General features: G+C 41.6%; 1 protein-coding gene and 1 non-coding gene across 2 annotated transcripts in view; one reads left to right on the top strand and one right to left on the bottom strand.

The window, feature by feature from the left end:
- The window catches only part of MAOB (monoamine oxidase B), a 104178-nt gene that overhangs the window by 68544 nt on the left and 13643 nt on the right, over positions 1-21991 (bottom strand). The window lies entirely within an intron of this gene.
- On the top strand, positions 5766-5871 carry LOC132007921 (U6 spliceosomal RNA). The gene has a single exon (XR_009401475.1). It is a non-coding gene; the product is annotated as a U6 spliceosomal RNA (small nuclear RNA).

Below are 21991 nucleotides of genomic sequence, written 5' to 3'. Positions count from 1 at the left end.
TCCTCCAGTCTTCAACATGCAGAGAGGTATTATTATCCTCATCTTAAAAAGAAAAAAAAAAAAAAAACGGAGGTTTGGAGACATTCACTGACTTGCCATTGATTACACACTCAGTAAATGGCAGGTCACAGCTTAACCCCAAACCTGAACTCTTTGCCACTACCCTTGGACCAAAGAGGAAAAATTAAAAATACGGCAACCCTATTACCCTGATTGATGCAAAGTATCTTATAACATTCTGCTCTCCATCTAAACACAGGACCCTTCAAGTGCCAGGTGTTCTCTTCGATGGATATTTAACTTCGGTAAGCAATTGAGGAATGAGCTTCTAATCACTTTGTACTTTAGAAAAGTTAATTAAACTGGAGCCGATCATGCAGGATCAATTAATATTTCACAACCGAATTATCTTGGCACATTCAGGGACAGCCCTTCTCTGGCCCTGACAGGTCCCTGATAAGATCATCTCATTTGTTGACTCCAGATGGTACAGTGGCTATGGTCTTTTGGCTCAGAGAGCCTTCCTTGGATGAATGACAAAGAGCCCAGCACATGTGAATAATGATCGGCTAATGCCTAATGCCATGAAATCATAAAAATATTGCATCTGTCTTCTTAGGCAGTTTATCTGGAAAAAGATGTCATCAAAGTGATAAGTATCTTGATGATTTGGAACCCACACAGCAGAAGACATCCAGATTATTTTAAATATCCAAAAATCAGTGGTGTGTCGAATTCTTAGCATTCAAAACTTCCAAGTTGTCGTGTCATGGAAAACGACCCAAGAGTTAGATGAGACAGGAAGACTGTAAAGTACTGAAAACAAAAGGTTTTGTTTTCTTTTCTTTTATTTTCTTTTTTCAAGGCGTCTTAGGACTGATGGAGGGATTAGGACAGGGAGGGAAGAGAAAAATCATTATCACCACGGGTCTCACCTCGTGCTTTGCTTTGTCAATTGTGGCTCATGTCCTTCCTATTGAAACCTGAGATTTAACAAATTTTTTCAGAGTTTTAAATTGCAAAGTTAATTGTTTTGACAACATTATGAAACATCAGTACTTCAATACCACGTAAGGACTTTTTTTCTCAGTCTAAAGCTACCCACATCCCCAGAAAAGTATCATGTTAACCAAGGCTGACAAAGAAATTCACTGTCCCTCAAAGCATCTCTAACCTTATAATCCTGGTAAAAGATATAAGCCTTCCCCCAGGAAGGATGAAAGCCAAAAATCTGCAAATAGCCCTTGACTCCTCTGTCACTTCTGACAAAGCAATGGTTTTATGAGAAATTTCTAGAAACAACCAAGTGACCTTCTGATCAAAGAACTGGGATTCTTTGATGTCTCCAAAGAGAATGCCTTTTAGTTATTTAACACAAATACACACACACACACACACACACACACACACACACACACACAGCACCTGAGTAAGATGAAAATATCCCCTGTGTGAAATAAATTCATTAAAGGAAAGTGGTATTTGTAGATGGAATTCGATGGTTAATTGCTGAACTTTTCAACAGAGAGTAGAGAGGCAGGTAAAAACGTCGCAAAACAGCTAACATTTTGAGCACTGACCATATGGCAGCTTCTCTTTTGAAGTCTTTTACATATAAGAATTTATCCTTGCAACAACACTGTGAAGAGGGTAGATGTAAAAAGTAAAGCGCAGAGAGGCCAAGTCACATGTCCAAGGTCACACAGCTAAAAAGTGGCAGAGACGGTATTCAAATCCAGGCACTCTGACTCCAGGTAACAAACATGCCCAGCAGCTTTCCTCATACAAAAGGGTGAAGCATTGGGGGCCTTGCAGTAAACCTCACGGACCATGCAAGCAACAGGGTCACTGTCGGCACATTCTCTGCCCTTGTGTAAATTACATAAACGATGCACACACACACCCCTTAGCTAAATTTCAAAATGGTGCCCTTCCTTTCGGGGGAATGCAGCACACAACCATGCAAATGGATTGGCTGGTGGAATGTGGGCTGGACCTCACCCTCTCTGTCACTGCCATCAGCCAGGCAACCTTGTGTAGGACACCTGCCTGAACAGATCATGCTGTGCCCTGAAACTCAAAAAACTTATTTCCTGGATGATAAAAATTTAATTATCCGTTCTTTGTCTCCTCAGTGCTAGGACACAGTGGCGCTTAGGTGATTATGGAATGAATTCATTTAATATCCTTCAACAAAGATGACATTTAATTACTTTAGTCAATAAATAAATAAATGGCCATAAGGGTGTCTATGTAAACATAGTATATTTGATTTAGCATAAGAAACTAAAATATTTGCACACACTGAAACTGATTTCCTCTAGTAGCCCCAGAAATGGTAAAGGGGGACATCTGGGTGGCGCAGTCCGCTGAGTGTCTGACTCTTGGTTTTGGCTCAGGTGGTGATCTCAGGTTCATGGGATCGAGCCCCGTGTCGGGCTCCACTGGCAGCACGGAGCCTGCTTTTCTTTTTCTCTCCTCCTGCTTGCACACAACTCTCTCTGTCTCTCAAATCAATAAATAAGTCTTTAAAAAAAGAAACGATAAAGGATACTTCTGACTTTTTCATTCTTTTTTTTAAAGATTTTATTTATTCATTTGACAGAGATCACAAGTAGGCAGAGAGGCAGGAAGAGAGAGAGGAAGGGAAGCAGCTCCCTGCTGAGCAGAGAGCCAGACGCGGGGCTCCATCCCAGGACCCTGAGATCATGTGCCGAGCCAAATGCAGAGGCTTTAACTCACTGAGCCACCCAGACGCCGCCCCCCTTTGACATTTTCAAAGGGAAAGAGTTGGAAAGAAAGAGCCTACTGATACTAACCACCTTTTAGTTTATAGCATTGTAGTTTCCTAGATTCATACACATTCAGTCCTTAACATGACCTGTGAGGCTGGCATTATTATTCCCATTCTTTAGATTAAGAACTGGAGGCTCAGAGAGAGTTGGGGGCTTGCTCAGCTTTACACAACCAGCTACATCAGAGCCAGATCTCAAATCCGGTTCTGTTTCTAGGTCCTGTGTGTTTTTCATTAGTAGCATGACTTCCTGTAATACACAATGGCCGTGTTAAAAAAAAAAATTCCAAAGCATGTCAAATTTTAAAATTAAAATATATCTTCATTCATTCTCTTGGAAAGAATACAGGGATAAAAACACCTGCAGCCTGTCCGTGCCCAAAGCCCTGAGCCCGTATTACAGGATGATCTGAAAGCTTCTGGAACACATGCAGTGTCCTTGAGGTCAGCTCCCCTGAACTACTCCTTAAGTGCTTTGGCCAAATGGTTCTTCCTCCTTAAGTACGGACTGACTTCTTCCGGAGAACACATCAACCCAACTCTTGGGAAAAGAGAGACAACATCACATAAACCAAACATTTCAATCACTGAGAAACAACATCCAGGCCCATACTATTCACGTCTTGCTGCCAAATATGAGAAAGATAGATTCCAAGCCTTTTTGGTAGCTCTTTGCTCTGCTTTCCCCAAGACAAACAAAATATATAACAGAAAACCAAGTGACAATCGCTTCTCAAATGAAGGGGACCTTTACCGAAGCCTCAGGCCGTGGGATGATTAATGCTCTTGAAAAGAATAAAAAACATCAAGCGTTTGTGGGTTGCCATAGAAACCTTTCTCCAGATGATACCAGAAGGAGATTGCTTCCAAGGCCTTTCAGAATATGTCTAAAGCCATAAAAACTGTTTGCTCATCATGGCTTTATATGTAAATGATTACATTCTCCTAAAATGTCAGCAATCAGAATAAATCTTATTTCATAAGCAAGCTTTTGTCTTTACTCTTTGTTGCTAGAAAGGAGCGGGACAGCTTTTGTGTATTGTAATCGGGGTAGACAAACTTTGTTTTCACTTCACTTCAGTATGGAGGCCCATAAAAAAAAAAGCAAAGCCAGAAATTAAAGCTTTGTCTATCACAGCTTTTAAAATGAAGAATATAATACACAGACTTGTTATAGAAAACTAAACTTTTAAATCACCTGCCTTGAATCCTTTTGGAAATTCCATGAAATATGTATAAATAAAAAGATCAAGAGTACACTTATCGCGATGAGCACTGCGTAATGTATACAAGTGTTGAATCACTATACTGTACAACTGAAACTAACAGAACACCATACATTAATTATACTGGAATTAAAATCAATCAATCAATAGCAACCACTCAATAATTATGGGTTCTTTAATAAGTTATGATCATTGAAATCCCAACAGTCATGATTATCAAGAACAGAATTTTCAAATGAAATTAAAGAAGAATTTCTAAGTAATCTCTCTGCCCAACATGGGGTTTGAACTCACAACCCTGAGATCAAGAGTCATGTGCTCTGCTAGTCAGCAGATGCCAGCCAGATGCCCCAGAAATGTTTTAATACTATTTGTATCAGAAAACAAGGAATTAAATGTACTTATCCTCAAAAATTTAGGAGATTAGTACTATGGAACAAATACTTACCACTAGAAATCTTAGACTGATAAGAGAAATTTTCTTGAGATATATCTAATCAGTATACTAGAAATTAAATACTAGAAAAAAAAAACCAACCCTGTTTTTTTAAGTTTAGAGGGTAATCACAGAATACCATGATAGTTTCCTTAAATGTAACTTGAGGAGGACATATCTCATTGCTGTGATAGTAGCCCTCCTATGGAGTTTTAGAATCACAAACATTTTTTTCAGGTGGAATATAAAATCAGAGAGCTATCATTCAGAACCCTTTGGCTCACCCACTCCCTAGAGCCTAGTCTCTGAAAGAAATAGGTGTTACAAATGCCCTGAAGAGGGTGACAGGCTTGCTATAGATTACCTTGATATATTTCATATACTATATGCTAGCTAACTGAACATAATAAAAAAAATAAAATAAGATAAATTAAAAAAAAAACTTTTTTCATGAAAAACGAGATGATGAATTTTAGGAATTTGGGAAGGAGAGGATAAAATGTGGGCATGGCCAGGGAAAAGAAATTGGGGTGAGATGTAAGAAGTAATTGGAAGAAATGAAGTTACAAAGGACTCCTTCATCGATGCCAAAGTCTGGTCCTCCCCTCCATCTTCTGGGAGCCTAGTGTGGAGCCCGGCCCAGGAGCTTTACTTTGTCTGTCCCTGAAACACTCCAGTGACCCAAAGATGAATGAAGTCAACTACAGCAGTCTACAATGACCAAAGTGGAATGCTGCCAGGTTCAAGGACAAGGCAGAACACCACCATCCTGTAGAAAAAGCTCTAAGGTTAATAGGTCTCGGCCTGGCTGTATGACTGACCTGAGACAAGAGTCCTCACCTTCTGGGCCTCGTTTTCCTCATCTGGGATTAAATTTGGTCCTTCCCATTCTGTGATTAATCGAACTGAGACAAGACAATGATTTTAAGTAAGCTGAGATTTCATAACCCCAAAGCATCGCGTCCAAAGGCTCTCCTGCGGAAATTTGGGTGACATCAGCAGGTGTCAAGAGGTGATGAGATTAATCATATTACTGTGACAACAAACACATGGCTTTTAGGGACGCCTGGGTGGCTCAGTCGGTTAAACGTCTGTCTTGGGCTTAGGTCATGATCTCAGAGTCCTGGGATTGAGCCCTGCATCTCACTTCCTGCTCAGTGGGGAATCTGCTTCTCTCTCTGCCCTCTGTCCCTCCCCCTGCTTGTGCTCTCTCTCTAATAAATAAATAAAATCTAAAAAAAAAAAAAACCACATGTGACTTTTGTGCTCATGGGGGACAAGGAAATGCTGATTTAAACAAAGCTGATTAGTGCTTGCTTTGGCAGCACCTATACTAAAACTGGAATGATACAGAGGAGGTTAGCATGGCCCCTGCACAGGGATGACACACAAATTCATAAACAAAGCTGGTTAAGGATAGGTGTGTTAAGGTAGTTTTGGGGAAAAGGTCCTGATACCTGTGACCTACTCGGAAATGCATCAAAATATAAGACGGATTGATAGAGAGAGAGAGAGAGAGATGGATAGATGGTTACAATGGAAAAAAGCAAAAATAGAAAAATTTTAACTATAGAATCCAGTTGGTTGGTATGTGAGTGTTGACTGTATAATTCTCTGAAAATTTTCATAATAAGAAAATTCTGGAAAAGAAATTTAAGCCAAGTGGTCAGGAGGTACAAATTCCAGTTATAAAATAAATAAGTTCCAGGGTTGTAACATACAACATGGCAACTATAGTTAATAATACAAGACTGATATTGAAACTTACTAAGAGAGGAGATCTTAAAAGTTCTCATCACAAGAGAAAAGCTTTTCTAACTACGTGGTGGCTGTTAACTAGACTTGTGATGCATTTTGTAATATATACAAATATTGAGTCATTGGGTTGTACACCTGAAACGAATATGTGTTCATTACATCTCAATGTTTTAAAAAACATTGTCCAATAAAATCAAAATTATGAAGTTGGTTATTTGAAATTGGAAATGTGTGAATTTTCCTAGATTATATATATTTTTAATTGCAAAATACTAAGGTTTACCCAGCTTAAAGACGGATGAAACACTGTTCAAGTACAAATGTTTGCTGACCTTTCCTGTATCAACAGTGGTTGTCAGTAATAAGCAATGATGGTTGTTAGCAATGTGCTATGAAGCTGCTGTAAAATAAAATAAAAATAAACACACATACACAAAGTTAAACCAGTTTCTGTTCACCTGGACTTGTCAGAGACTTTAATTAATGTACTTCATGTCTCCATCAGGAGATACTATTTCCGTCGATTCTTCATCTCTATAACTTATTGGGGGACTGTGGATGGAAGTGATTTTCTAGAAGGGCAGAAATATCTCCTTACATATTTTTGGAGACACTACCTAAAGCCACTAGTCCACTTGGTTCAGTGTGGCTACAACTGGTGGTAGGTCTGTCAGAAAATCCTCCTCTCAAAAACAACAAAATAAAAAAATAAATAAACCTCCTCCCCTCTTCCCTCAAAAAAATCAAATATTCTCAACTATACCATTGTCCTTGGGCTGCATGTTTTCAAGGAGCTGATGTCTAAGTAGGACTTGCTTCTAGAAGAGGGCAAAGTTTAGCAGGAGAGACACCACGGTGGGGTGGGAAGATGGTGACTACAGTGTATTTGGAAAGGGAGCTTCTTGGGGAGGGTCGGCATGTACTTGGTTCAACCAAGTTATAGAAAATGGAAAATGGTGGAATACAGAAGGAAAAAGACAGTATCCTACCAAGATAGGAAAGAGAAGTTTCCCTCCTCCTCCTTCTCTTAGGACATGCAGTGCAGAAGGATCATCCAGGTGAATGCAGGCCAAAAAGAGAAGGGAAATCCAGGAATCTGGAAGGCCTGGGGGCAGGGCCGCAGCTAGAGTCTTGGAGAAGAGGGAAAGTGGGCTGCTACCTTTCAGGTCTTGTAAGTTAGACAAAGGACAATGAGATGAGGGAATCTGGGGGCAGTGTGGTGTTAGGGGTTGAACTGCGCCCTCTTGAAATCCATATGTTGAAGTCCTAACACCCAGAACCTCTCAGAATGGGAACTCATTTGGAGATGGGGTTGTTACAGAGATCTTTGAGTTATAATGAGGTCATTTGGGTAAGACCTAATCCAGTATGACTGGCGTCCTTATAAAAAGGGAAAATTGGTGACAGGCAAGCACATACAGTGAAGACCATGAGAGGATGAAGCTAGAGGTCAAGGTGAAACTTCTGAAGGTCAGCAAACTGTCACAGATCACAATAAACAATCAGAAGCTAGGAGAAAGACACAGAGCAGATTATCCCTCCTAGGGCTCAGAAGGAACAACCCTGCTGACACTTTTTGATTTTTGAGTTCTCACTTGCAGGCAATACCCTTCTGTTACCTTAAGCCACCCAGTGTGTGGTTCTTTGTTACAGCAGCGTTAACAAACTAATACACACAGGAAATTTTCTTTTCCATATTAGGGTAACATCACTGCTCATTGAACTTACTTTGGGATACCATGACGATAAAAGCTCTAGATGGCCATGCCAGGCTGGCATTTCTTACGTGCTGAGGAGCCCTGGGGTTTTGGCAGGGGTTAGGTGGAGAGGGAGGGAAGCTGGCCAGCTGTGCTATTTTAGGACCTGGGAAATGGGGCACCAGCCCCTGGGTGAGTCTCCTGGTAACAGAGCTTAAGGATCTGAGTTTCAGCCTTTAAGCTGTAAGCAGCAAAATAAAAAACAGGCCTTGCCGCATTCAACACAGAGCAGTAAATAATAATCCGGGTGTGTCAATCACCTAGAACCAAGGCGAGGAATGGAACTTTCTGAGATAGGAGTTAAGAAATTCGCTTTGCCAAGGTTAAACAATTTCTGCGCTTCATACAAATTCTGTAGTATTTTTAGAATGCCAAATGTTAAATCTGTCATTAAACTCTACTCAAAAATTAAATGATGGTCGACGCCATTTATGAAATGATTCAACTTCCTGAGAAAAATTCTGCCTTCAGAATCTCATTGCTTTTCTCGGAGCCAAGGAAGAGCCGTGGCCCACGGCTCAGATACGAGAAGTTTCGTCTGCCAGATCATGTGCTCCTGGTCTCTGGGCCCTCAGACCAGAAGGGATGGAAACATGGCGGCAAGCCAAGAGTGTGGACTTAACCAGAAATGGGCCATTCAGAAATGAGTGTGGGGGAACTGTGTCCTTTTAGGTCTTTACAACTCCTTTCAAACAGAAGTCAGAGGGGTGGAGAAAGCAGTTCTAGCATTAAAACATTGACCTCAATGTCACAGGCCAAGTAAGTTCTGGGTTGTTGGTTTGTTTGTTTTAGATTTCATTTATTTATTCGACAGTGAGCACAAGCCAGGGGAGTGGCAGGCAGAGGAGAAGCAGGCTCCCCACTGAGCAGGGAGCCAGAGGTGGGGCTCGATCCCAGGACCCTGAGATCATGGCCTTAACCCACTGAGCCACCAGGCACCTGTTCTTGGTTTGGTTTGGTTTTGTTTTAACTTCAACCTGGAAAAGTCATGTTAAGACTGTAAGTCGCATCCTGAGAATGTGTAAACCTAGACCCACACTGGAGCACGCAGATGTGTGCTTGGCATCCGGCATTTTCGCACGTGACCATGCGTACTGGAACTGCACAGCACACATGACCAGGAGTGCGAGGCTGGGGTTCCAGGCGGACACAGAGCTAAGAGGTGCACAAGCTGCCCATCACTGGGAATTGCATGTCACTCTTCTTGCCAAAATAGGGAGACAACACGCAGCTACTGTCCTCATTCTTTGTTTTGTGTTTTAATGGACTCAACTCAAACGGTCCTTGTATCTGGAATTCCAAACCGGTAAGCAGGGAGTAATAGAGAAAAAGGAAAAGGTATGGCTCTCCTGGCATATACCTTTAAGGTCGGTGTCCTGTGGGGAGTGTGAGCTGATCGGTGCCGGTGGGAAGGAATAGGGCAAAGGGCAAAGGCGTGTTTTCTTAGAAGCTGTTTTCACATTTTAGCCTTGAAGCTAACCCTTCCTGCTTTATCACCTCCAGCCCAAGGTCGGCTTCTCCGGCAGCAGCCTACAACTGAGGAGACAAAATACATCTTCCATCACCAGGAAGAGTAGGTAATCTCACCTAGGGTTCAGGAATTAGCCCTCCAAAAAAAAAAAAAAAAAAAAAAAAAAGGAAGAGGAGAGGAAAGGGGAGGGGAAGGGAGAAGAGGGGAGAGGAGGGCACAAAAAGAAAAAGAAGAGGAAAGAAAAACCCCTACAGGATATTTTTAATATCCTTTAAATCCTTTAAAATATTCAACTGTTTTAATTTTGATAAAAGACCCTGTTGAAATCCTGGTGTTTCAAAAATTCAATGATAGCCGCTTTTCCATCAAGCTTTTATGTCCTTTCACTCTATTTTCTCTTATTTGTCTCATTTTACTAAAATTTTAACTATGTGGAGGGTTTTTTCCTTCAAAATAGAAAGCATTGGATCCAGAGCCTTTCCCCTACCACCAGCATCCCCCCCCCCATCAGAAAGTTCCTGCCAGCATCTTAAAACAGGCTGCCCATTCTCTGACTATCTCAACAGAAAACTGAACTCCAGGCAAAGCTAACAGCCCAAAAGCACTTTCCCAAAACGTGTCCTGTATCACTCTGGCCTCTGCCTTCCTGAGTAAGAAAAAGTACTTGCTGATGTGGCTACAGAGAATTTTCTTTCACATTCCCAGATGCTCTGGTAAACTACTTCTACCTCACACCTCCCAAGTGCTAGGCCCTGGAAGTTACATCGCCTGGGCTTCTCAGTTATGGATACTGAGGTTCTGGCAAGATCCTGCCTTTCCTTTTCATTCCAAGTCAAGGACTGAAAATATAAAAGCAGTGGGGGAGGAGGGCAGAGTAGGCAAAGTGTGAGTGGGAAGATGTAACATAAGAGACAGGGCCAAGGGTTGTGGAGAGATCAAGACTGTGTGTGTTGAACCAAAGTACTTAAATCAAATTTTAAGGGAACCGGGGTGGCTCAGTCAGTTAAACATCTGCCTTCGGCTCAAGTCCTGATCCCGGGGTCCTGGAATGGAGCCCCTCATAGGGCTTCCTGCTCAGGGGAGAGCTTGCTTCTGTTTCTACCTCTCCCTCTGCTCCCCCCACTCGTTCTCTCTTTCTCTCTCTCTGACATACATATGCTCTCTCTGGCGCTCTCTCTCTCTCTCTCTCTCAAATAAATAAAAATCTGTAAATAAAAAAAATCTATAAATTTTTTTTAAATCTCAAATAAAAATGTATAAAAATTTAAAAATCTGGCTCTCCCTCAAATAAATAAATAAAAATCTATGTGAAAAAAAAATCTATGTGAAAATCTGCAAAAAACTCAAATTTTAAAACACTGGAAAGCCATCCTAAATTGTGGAAGACTCGGCTTGAGGGCTACCAGTTCAGGACCTCGCTATAAGCTACTTTCTGGGCCTCGCCTCATTAACAAGGATGTGGTTTCAGCAGACGGCACCATTTTCCTGGGTCCTCACTGGTACCTCAGCTCTTTGCATGGCTTCAAAGACGGTGGCCCTCCCTGTTCCAAAGCAGGGCTCTTCAAGAAGCCACTAAGAAGATTCCTAGCTTTCCTCATATTTACAATGTAAGGATAATTGACAAGCCTGAAACTAATGAATGATCAAAATCTACCCATTTTCCCAGGGGTTTTTTTTCTGGCTTATAACTTGGGCCCAGTCATCTACCTAGGAGTCAGCTCTAAAACCAGGGCTTCATCCTTGCGTTTTCCTGGTCCCTCATCCCATCAATGCCATTCCAGAGGCTTTTCCTGTTACAGCAAACCAACAGATCAGAGATAGGTTGAAAGCTCTTCAGGTCCAGCCAAAACCCAGCTTGTGGCCTGATGAAAGTCTTAACAGAAAGCCAAAATAAGCTGGCAGTGTTTGTGAAGATAAGGCCTCAGAAGGAGCGCAGATGAAATTACTTACATGTCGATTAGATTCGATCTTTTTCAGGGAAAATTACAGTCTAAATCTCGGTGAGAAATCCTGCATTCAATTGTCAGAGTCACTATGAGAAGAGCACCGGCCACATAAAAATTAACACTGGTGCAAAGATTTACAGAAAAACAAAATATCTGTTGCTTTTTGGGAGAATTATTTCAGGGGTGTCTGTAACTGGGATCCAGTTTCCCATTCATTTTAGGACATCTGCTCAGCTACCCCAAATCAAAAACAAATTCAGGCACTTTTAGCCAGATTCCATGTTGAGGGGTGCGCCCCAACACCTGCTAATCCGATTGCCTTAATTCCTTATGTTAAATTGTTTCATATTACCCTCAAAAAAGGAAATGTTACTCTTTCTGCAAAATTAAACATCTCTCATATTCTGCGTCTGCTATTAGTAAGATGATCAAATTTATCCCCTTCTTCAAACCTCAACTTCCTCTGTAAAAAGGTATAAAAATATTTATCCCCTACCTCACTGAGTAGTTGTGAAAAGAAATTAAGGCAAAGTATGTAAGGTATTCAGCCCATCGCCTGTTGCATGGTAAATACCCAACAATGTCTGTTCAGGAAATCAATGAGTCCAGCATCTTTGTACTTGGCTTTGAAATTGGAAGAATTAAGCCCCAGCCCTTGGTCTCTGAGACATTGTAGTCTTGGGCAAGGAACTTCTGAATTCCTCCTAATTTCAGGTTCTAAAACAGGATGATACCTTGCAGGAGGAGTTGATGCAAAGACGGTGTGGGTAAAATTACTTGCATATCCTTGGCCTGCTGTTGCTATGGGGTGATAGGCAGGCTGGGCTTGGAAACTGGTTATACCTCTACTTCTCCTTCCCTTCCATCGCCCTACAAACACTGACTGACCCTGAAGGCTTTTTGTAACATCTCATCAACTTCTGATTCAGTAAAGATGATTTATCTATAAACCATGTCTTACAATATTAGCATAACCTCCTAGGTTTTAATATTTCTTCAAACTGTGCGGCACACACACACAAAATGACCCGGTCTTAAACTACCTTCTTTTCAACCTTTTTAACAAAGCAACTGGATAAATTATATCAGGAGCTGGATGAACGTGCACGGACCGCAGCAGAGAGGAGGGAAAGCGATTTTTCTTTCTCTGTTGATAACATTTTTATCGCGCACCTAGTGCAATCTAAGCAGTATCTTTTGATTAATCATCACCAGAAATAATATTTGAACATCTCTTGGCTAATATTAAGACCGCTGTATTTGACAGATCCCTTCTTGCAATTCAATGAATGATTTGACAGATCCCTTCATGTAACTCAATGAACGATGCCTTTGAACTTCAGGGTATACTTTCCCACTGTCCAAAATGGCTATTTCATACCTTTTCTTTAACTTCCTACATGGCACCACCCACTCCAGCCCTTTGTAGCTGATGACTCGGTTTCATTTTTTATTGAACTCGTTCATCTTTTCACAATAAATGCGCGCAGACACTTTCGCCTCTGTCTCTCTGTGCTACTTTACCTCTTATGCCTTAAATGAGCAGCTTCTTTAAGGGAGCCTACCCTCCCCCACTCTGGATCCTGTCCCCTCCTGGGTTTGGTCCACTGCTCCTGTACCTCTCCCACTCCCTCTAGCCTGGATCACAGTCATTAGGGCACAAGCCTCCTCTGGCATCTCCCGTCTTCAAAATACCTGTGACCCAACATCTCCTTTTGCCGATAGCCCCTCCCCTCTGCACTTCTGCAAAGAGTTCTCTGCGTTGTCTCTATTTCCGCACCTGACTCTGGTCAGGTCCTCATCCCTAAAATTCCTCCTAGACTGCTCTTGTCAAGGCCGCCACTGATTTCCATATTTCCAAATCCAATCGGTCAAGTCTCTGTCCTCAAATCACCGGTTCTCTTTATAGCTTCTGATCTTGTCCTTCTTGACCCACTGTCTTCACTTTCCCATCTAGGCCACACACTTCCGTGAGTTTCTTTCTCTCTGACTCATTACTCCTGCTCAGATCTTTTTGCTGGGAGAGCACCAGAACTCAGTTCTTGGATATCTTTTTTTTTTTTAAACATAGCTAGGTAGGGAAACCTAGGGGGCTCAGTGGGTTAAGCATCTGCCTTTGGCTCAGGTCTTGAGCCCAGGATCCTTGGATCGAGTCCCGCATCAGGCTTCTTGCTCAGCAGGGAGTCTGCTTCTCCCTCTCCTCCCTTTTCATGCTCTCTCGCTCTTTCTTACTATCTCTGTCTCTCTCAAATAAATAAATAACATCTTTAAAAAAAAAAAAAAAGCATTCCTGGGTGATCTCACTTAATCCCATAGCCTTGAACCATCAAGCTTGATATATAAATTTCCTACTTCATAGTGCCTTCAGCTATTTTGTAATCATCTCAAACTTAACAAAGCCCAAACAGAGCTCAAGTCCCCGCCCCCAAACTGGTTCTTTTCCAGTCTTTTCCATTTCAGTAATGGTACCACAATGCCCTCAGTTGTTCGGGCCCAAAATTCAAGAACCGGGTTCGTATCTTTCTTTACCTGACCATCGCACCCTCTGATCACCCACTGGTCAATTCTACATGAATACAACTGTTTCTTAGCACCTCTCCTACTACTGCCTTGGTGTAAGAGGACGTCATTTCTCCTCTGGACTACTGTGATAACCTTGCAACTGCTTCCACTCCTACTTCTCAGATTTCCCAATTTACAAAGCACAGAATATCTTTTAAAACAACATCAAATTCATGACACCTCCCTGTTTCAAATCTGCCAGTGACTTACATTGCAAAGAGGTGATCCTGGCATTACTTCACTTACAAGACCCTGGAGGACCTCATCCCCACCAACCTATCTCGTCGTACTACCCTTTGCTCATGCCACTCCAGCCATATTGATTTTATTTCCACTTTTTGAACATGTCAGACTTGTTCCTAACATAGGGGTTTTGCACCGACTGTTCCCATCTCCTGTAATATTCTTCCCCCAGATATTTACATGTTCAACATCTCGTGTCTCGGCTTCTACCTGACCTCTAAGGCAGAGGCATTCCTTGACTCTGCTCCATCACTCCCTCTATCTTATTTTTCATGGACTACTTACCCCTGCTGGTACTTTGTATGTATGTATGAGGGTAGGTATGTATTATGTATGTATTATGTATGTAAGTAGGTAGTATTTATTTGATTGATTCATTGCTATTTATTGTGTGACCTTCTTCATTGGATTATAACCTCTGTAAGGATGGGGGTCTTACTTCTAATGTTTCCTGTTTTATCCCCAGCATCTGGGAGAACCCCTTGCATGTAGGTCTCCTCAAGAAATAACGGTTACTGGTGGGAAAGAACTCAGACAAGTCAATGAGCTCATTTGCGAAGGATGAGCTCATTTCACAAAGGACTTACTCCAGTGGCTTCATCAGAATGCATTTCTACACAAAAACTGATGTGGCACAGGGATGCTTAGGTGGCTCAGTTGGCTAAGCCTCTGCCTCCAGCTCAGGTCACAATCCCAGCGTCTTGGGATTGAGCCCTGAGTTGGGCTCCCTGCTCAGCAGAGAGTCTGCTTCTCCCTCTCTTCCCTGCTCATGCTCTCTCACTCTCTCTGTCTCTCTCTCTCTCTCTTTCAAATAAATAAAAGCCTTTAGTAGCAGATTTTAAATCCGGAAAGCTATGCTGTCATGTCGTGCTTTTCTGTACCTTTTCTTTCCTCTGAATTTCTGTTTGATTCCATGAGTTCTAACTTCCGGGGTTCCTTTCCTCTGTATTGATCTTTGTGACAGTGTCTCCACATTCATTCTTAGCTCTGCGTCTTACAAGGCCCATGATCCCCCCCACACACACACACCAATTCCTTCTGTCTCTCCTAATGAACCCAAACACAATGCCAGTGTTTATTTATCTTCCTGTATGTTGATGTGGCCATAAGTGTACAGAGATTTGCATGTGACCTTAGTACGGGTGAGTTTTGAAACCACCGACCTCCCCCAGAGTTTTTTAAAAGTTGTTGAATCACCACACAAACTCTACATAGAATAATACCACAAGGAAAGCATGTTCAAGAAAGTTTCCTTATTGGATTAGGCCATTTTAATTACAGTATCAGAATCACCATGTGGCTAATGGCCATAGCCCTGGGCATGAGATCTCTGCACGAAAAGGGGTTGAGGGGCTCACAGAGAGAGGACTACATGCATTACAAGGGCATAATGAGCATTTCAACCTCTTGGCTAAAATGTCTCTAGTATTAGTTGCCTATCCGTTCAGATACAGAAACACCAGCTCATTCAAAAAGAAGAATGGATTCCACCCCATATTGTAACCACAAGTCAAGAAAAAAAGTGAACTGGGGATGGTTGGGTGACTCAGTGAGTTAAGCATCTGTCGAGGGGCACCTGGGTTGCCTCTGCCTTCACCTCAGGTCATGATCTCGGGGTCTTGAGATCGATCCCCACATCGGGCTCTCTGCTCCGAGGGGAGCCTGCTTCCCCCTCTCTCTCTGCCTGCTTCTCTGCCTACTTATGATCTCTAACTGTCAAATAAATAAATAAAATCTTGGGAAAAAACCTGTCTTCGGCTCAGCTCATGATCCCAGGATCCTGGGATCAACCCCATCTTGGGCTCCCTGCTCACTGGGAAGCCTGCTTTTGCCTCCGCCTCTGCTGCTCCCCCTGCTTGTGTGCTCGTTTTCTCTCTCTCTCTCTCTGTCAAATAAATAAACAAATAAATAAAATCTTTAAAAAATTTTGAACTAAAGATAGCCCTCCCAGAAAATATAATTGAATAATAGACCTAGGAAGAATTTTCAACGTGACTAGTAATTAAAAAAGAAAAACAACCATTTTCAGCTCTCAGTTTAAAACACTGAGAAAGGGCGCCTGGGTGGCTCAGTGGGTTAAGCCGCTGCCTTCGGCTCAGGTCATGATCTCGGGGTCCTGGGATCGAGGCCCGCATCGGGCTCTCTGCTCAGCAGGGAGCCTGCTTCCCTCTCTCTCTCTGCCTGCCTCTCTGTCTACTTGTGATCTCTCTCTGTCAAATAAATAAAATCTTTAAAAAAAATAAAAAAATAAAACACTGAGAAATACCATTTTTGCCCTCAGTTTGCAAGACTGAAAAAAAAGAAGGCTATGATATTAAATGCCACCAACAATGTGATGGGAAAATTCTGGCTGAAATAATCATTAGTAAAACAGTTGAGAAAAACAATTTGGCAAAAGCCTGAAACTGTCCATTTCTTTAAATCAGAAACTGTTACTTCATGATTCAATTCTAAGAAATAATACCACACATAGAAAGATTATTATTCCACAGATCTTTAGTGCCATGTCATTTATAATAACTCACATGTAATATGTAATGTCCAATAATCTCATATTGGTTAAGTAAGCTATGACACACCTATTCGATATTAATTAAATTATGTTCAGAAAGACTGCAATATTGTGAAAAATGCTTGTGTTTTTATATCAGGTGAGATATAAAATTGTGTCTGTAATATGACTATCAATATAAATGTGTGGCACAAGTGTGCACACACACACACACATAGAGAAAACAAATGCACAAAAAAAGGCTGAAAGAAAATACACCAAACTACTAAGAGCAGTTGTTTTGTTTTGTTTTGTTTTGTTTTGTTTTGTTTTAAGTGGGCTCCATGCCCAGTGTGGAGCCCAGTGTGGGGCTTGAATGCCTGACCATGAGATCAAGATCTGAGCTGAAATCAAGAGTTGGGACACTTAACCGACTGAGCCACCCAGGTGCCCTGAGAGAGGTTGCTTTGGGTGCTAGGACTTAAAAAATGAAATTACTCATCCAGACAATTCATCCAGAAGTAGTATAAAAAATAACTTATTTAGTCATGAGCTCATGCAAGTAGTTTTATTTACTAGACTATTCCAGGATTTGCTGTATAAATGGTTTACTTTTGTTATAAATTTATACTTCTTAGAGACCTAAAATAAAGCAGAGTCACACAATTGCCTAAACTGTCTATAAATCACATCTATCTTCCTTCATATTGCCTCTAACGCTCTGGATTTCAGAAAAAAAATTCTATGCAGGCCCATTGATAGAATTGTTTTCCCTAGGTCAACTGTATATCAAACCAAATAAAAATAAAATGAATTACATGCTATTTATATAATTTACTTCAATTACAACTGAGTGATCAGATTGGGGAGGGAGAGAAGGATGTACATTATTTTTTCAAGACTTGGGAGCTGTTTCCCTTAATTGCTTTTTCTTTCAACACCACCAATACATCTTTATTAAATTGTTCCGTGAAATTTGGAACTTAATAACATTATTTATATTGTGCTTTCTAAACTGATGAATGCAATGTAATTATTGTTCAACAATTAAGGGATTGAATTTGGCATCCTGATCCGTAACTCCAGGCTCACGGGCCACCTCACACTTCCCTTCTCAACTAATATTCATACCTTGCCCCACTAGAAAGCTTTGAAAAGATAATTGGTCAAGTCATTAAAAGAAGATTTCTGCAGTTATGTTTAGCCAACACAGAGAGATGGCTTTAGAATTTAGATCTTGTTGACTAAAAGTGTTCACAAATAATGCCAATTTCTCCCTAAATTGCCATAATAACTGTGGCCCATCTTAAACAGGGAGTTTTTCCTCTGTGATTCAGTTTATTTCTTTTAAGATTTTATTTATTTATTTGAGAGAGAAAGAGGGAGTGAGCATGAGCAGGGGGGTAGAGGGAGAGGGAGAAGCAGACTTCCTTCTAAGCAAGGAACCAGATGCAGGACTTGATCCAGGACCCTGAGATCGTGACCTGAGCCAAAGACAGATGCTTAACCGACTGAAACATCCAGGCATCCCTGGGGTTCAGTTTACATGATGGCCCTACTCAGAGGGGCAGAAAAGCAGACACCATGGAAATGCTGCCATAAAAGTAGAAAAAGCTTAAAACTGGGAAAATTTATTGGCACTCCCAGGCATTAACTTTTTGCTGAAAGTTCAGTGAGAATAGTCAGAGAACAGTCTCTTTTCCGAGAACAATAAGCCACATGCATTACCAACAACCTGCCAACCAGCAAACAAAAACTTCACTATGAACATAGCAGTATATGGCCGCTTCATTTTCGGTATTCCAGTTTTGACTGCATGCCACCCTTCTGCTTTCTATTTTAAAAAGGCTTCCCTGATCTGAAACCCTCGGAAACAAAGACATTTCAGAACTTCAATTATTTTCTGATTTTAGAGAGACAACCCAGTACAGACACATATATTATGGGACAGTCCTAGTGACAGCTGGGACAACCGCTTTGAAATCACCCGATTATGTCCGCAGTCAAACATATGACTAAAAGCAAACACAACACATCAGTTCTGGCCAGGTTTTGCTGAAAGCTCGAGAGAACAGTTTCAGTTTTCAGTGATCTGGGCATGTGGGCAGCGCAGATAAGGAACTGTGTGCTAAAGCATGGTAGATTCGAGAACTAGCTGCTTTCAGATAAGTGCTGAGGACCCGGATGTCGAAAACGAGACACGAAAACTCAGGGCAAGTAAGGACACCCCCTTCATGAAAAAGATAATTTCCTACAACGAGGTGGTTTAATACTTGTATGACGGGTTGAGTAGACAGCCATCATAAAAATCGTATTGAAGTAATTCCGAAGAGGTGGGTAACACAGAAAGATACAAATGCAATTTAAAACCAAAGTTGTTCATGTAGTTCTTAAGGAAAGAGTCAATAAACAAATTGATACTGACTGTGAATCCATCAGGTAGAAGCACCGTCCAGCGTGGTGTGGGAGACAGAGTGCCTGCCCTCCTGGGCCTTACAGTTGGGAGGACAGGAAAGGTGTAAAACCAGAGTAGAACTGGGGAGCACAGTGTAGTTTGCACAAGGTTGTCAGATATGGAGATCTTAAAAAAATGAGGGTTTTTTTTTAAGATTTTATTTATTTGAGAAAGAGAGTGAGAGAGAGCGTAGGAGTTGTGCGGGGAAGGGGAGAGAGCAGACGGAGAAGCAGACACCTCACTGAGCAGGGACACTGATGTGGGGGCTCCATCTCGGGACCCCAGGATCGTGACCTGAGTCAAAGGCAGACGCTTAACCAATGGAGCCACCCAGGCGTCCCCCAAAATGAGTTTTAAAGTTCTGAAAGATGGTCAAGATTCACCAAAGTGGCCGGTGGGGGGAGCCTGAGGTGGATTATTCGAGGACTTGCCACACGTGGGCTAGTGTGGTTGCAGAGCCAAGACAAGACACTGGTGGCCGAAGATGTTTCTGAGGTAGGCAGGGGTCAGGCCTCCGGTGTCTGCGCCACAGCCATTATTCTGGACTTAATCCTGGAAGCCACTAAAGGGTCTGAATCAGAGGAGGAACTCATGAGATTTATATTTTAGAAAGATTGCCCTGCCAGGAGAACAGTCTGGAAGGATATATGCCAAAATATTAGTAAGAGTCACCTCAGGAGGGTTAGGATGGGGTGAAGGCCAATGGATAATTAGCTTTGTCTTTGAACAACTTCATTTGCCTCACTTCTGGCCATAAACACTTTTTGTGGCTTAAAAATATTAAAAGTTGAATTTTTTTTTCCTCATTAAAACCGAATTATTCTTCCTTTAGTGTAAGAATGGATTGGGTAGATACACCCTGAAGACATTTTGCTAAGTGAAATGAGCCAGATGTAAAAGGACAAATACTGTATGATTCCATTCATGTAAGTTCCCCAAGTAGTCCAATTCAGGGGGCCGGGGGGCAGAAAGCAGAATGAGGGCTGCCAGGGGTTAAGGAGAGCAAGGAATGGGGAATCTATGTTTAATGGGGACAGGACATCAGTTTAGGGTGATGACAAAAATTCTGGGAAGGGATGGCAGTGATGGCTGTACAACAGTGTGGCTGTCCTTAATGTGGCTGAACAGCCTGGGTGGCTCAGTGGGTTAGGCCGATGCCTTCGGCTCAGGTCCTGATCCCAGAGTCCTGGGATCGATCCCCAAGTCGGGCTCTCTGCTAGGCGGAGAGCCTGCTTCCTCCTCTCTCTCTGCCTCTCTCTTCTGCCTGCCTCTCTGCCTGCTTGTGATCTCCGTCTGTCAAATAAATAAATAAAATAAAATAAAATAACCATAAGATACAGGATCAAGCTCTGTATCAGGCTCCTTGCTCAGCAGGGAACCTGCTTCTCCCTCTCCTTCTGCCTCTCCCCCTGCTTGTGTGCTCTGTCTCTCTCCCTCTCTCTCTCTCTCAAATAAATAAATAAATTCTTAAAAAAGAAAATAAATGATATCTTCAAATGTCCAGTTAATACAGAGCATGAGAAGCTGAAAAATCTTGCCTTAGACTGTGGGCACTACTCTGGAAAACACTATTAGTTGAATAAGTGTTTATAGGGGCCAAATACCCTGAATTATTCTATACCACAAAGCTCAGATACCAAAGATGTAGCAAACGATATCCAACCAGACAAATAACAGTGTGAGAGAAATAGAAGCTCTCAACCTGTGTTTCCTTTCCTCATCTCTTTCCGACCTTTCACTTAATGTAAAATTACACAGATCGAAGGACTGCACATATCACCTTATAAGAAGCATGGATTTGTTGAGAATAAAAAAACTAATATTGATTTCCTCATGTGCACAAGAATTACACGCAACCAAGGACCTTGAGAAATACCGGTCAAATATTATTACTACACTTTGCATCTGCGTTTTTTGTTTGTTCTTCGCCCATACCTGCAATTATTTTAGCAGCAATTGAATAAGATCCCACTTTTGCAAGTTATTTGCAGATGTCCCTTCTCATCATCACTATAGCTTTCCTTATATTTGAAAAATATTAAAACTGATGCCAAGAGTTTGTATATAAAACGCATGATTTGAGGACAGGCTTAAATTCTAAGTGCTCACATTTTTTTTTTCAAGCCCTATTTTCAAAGAAAAAGGATACATACATCTTAGCCTGCACATATATATCTTCACTGGAAACTTAAATTCCCTAATGCTTTTAATTTTAAAGATTGGTTTTAAACTTATTCTCCAACGATCTTGAAACCCGCAAATTCCTTCCAAAGGAATTCATCCAGAAGGAAGGGAACCAGATTTAAAAGACAGGATTCCTGAAACACACCTTTAAAAGAACACAGGAGGAGAAAAAAAAATGGTCATTTTCACCAGGTTTTCAGAGTTTTTGTTCGCCAACTAAAACCCAGGAATAAAGCAATCCCAAGTCCCAGACGATTTTTCTTCTGCACACAAACTGTTTTTGCTTCCCCTGCCACACCTTAGAGTCATCTTAACCTCTTTGTACTTTTTCCCATTTCTCAGACGTGTCTGCTGGAAGCTCAATATTGCGGACCGGCAGACTGATTTATCTACAGAAAACTCATTTTCCCCTTGGACACATTCTCCACGATAACAGAGAGAAAGGAACAAGAGGAGAAAAGCAGATCACAGGCAATGTACTTTGGATGTTCTGCGTTTTATCAACTAGGACCATGTGATTCCCTTTCAGACTCTGACCACAGCTGCATGCAGCCCGATTTCCAATGAAATAAAAGGCATGTATGATATTTCACCCCTCAGGAGGCCAAAAAGATCATGCCACCTATGAGTAAGCCTGAAAAAAATTAGCAGATGACACAGCACCTGGA

This window comes from Mustela nigripes, chromosome X (assembly GCF_022355385.1).
Source record: "Mustela nigripes isolate SB6536 chromosome X, MUSNIG.SB6536, whole genome shotgun sequence".
In the NCBI taxonomy this organism is placed as follows: Eukaryota; Metazoa; Chordata; class Mammalia; order Carnivora; family Mustelidae; genus Mustela; species Mustela nigripes.
Note: the sequence above shows the minus strand (reverse complement) of the source record. Positions and strands in the feature narration are given on the sequence as shown.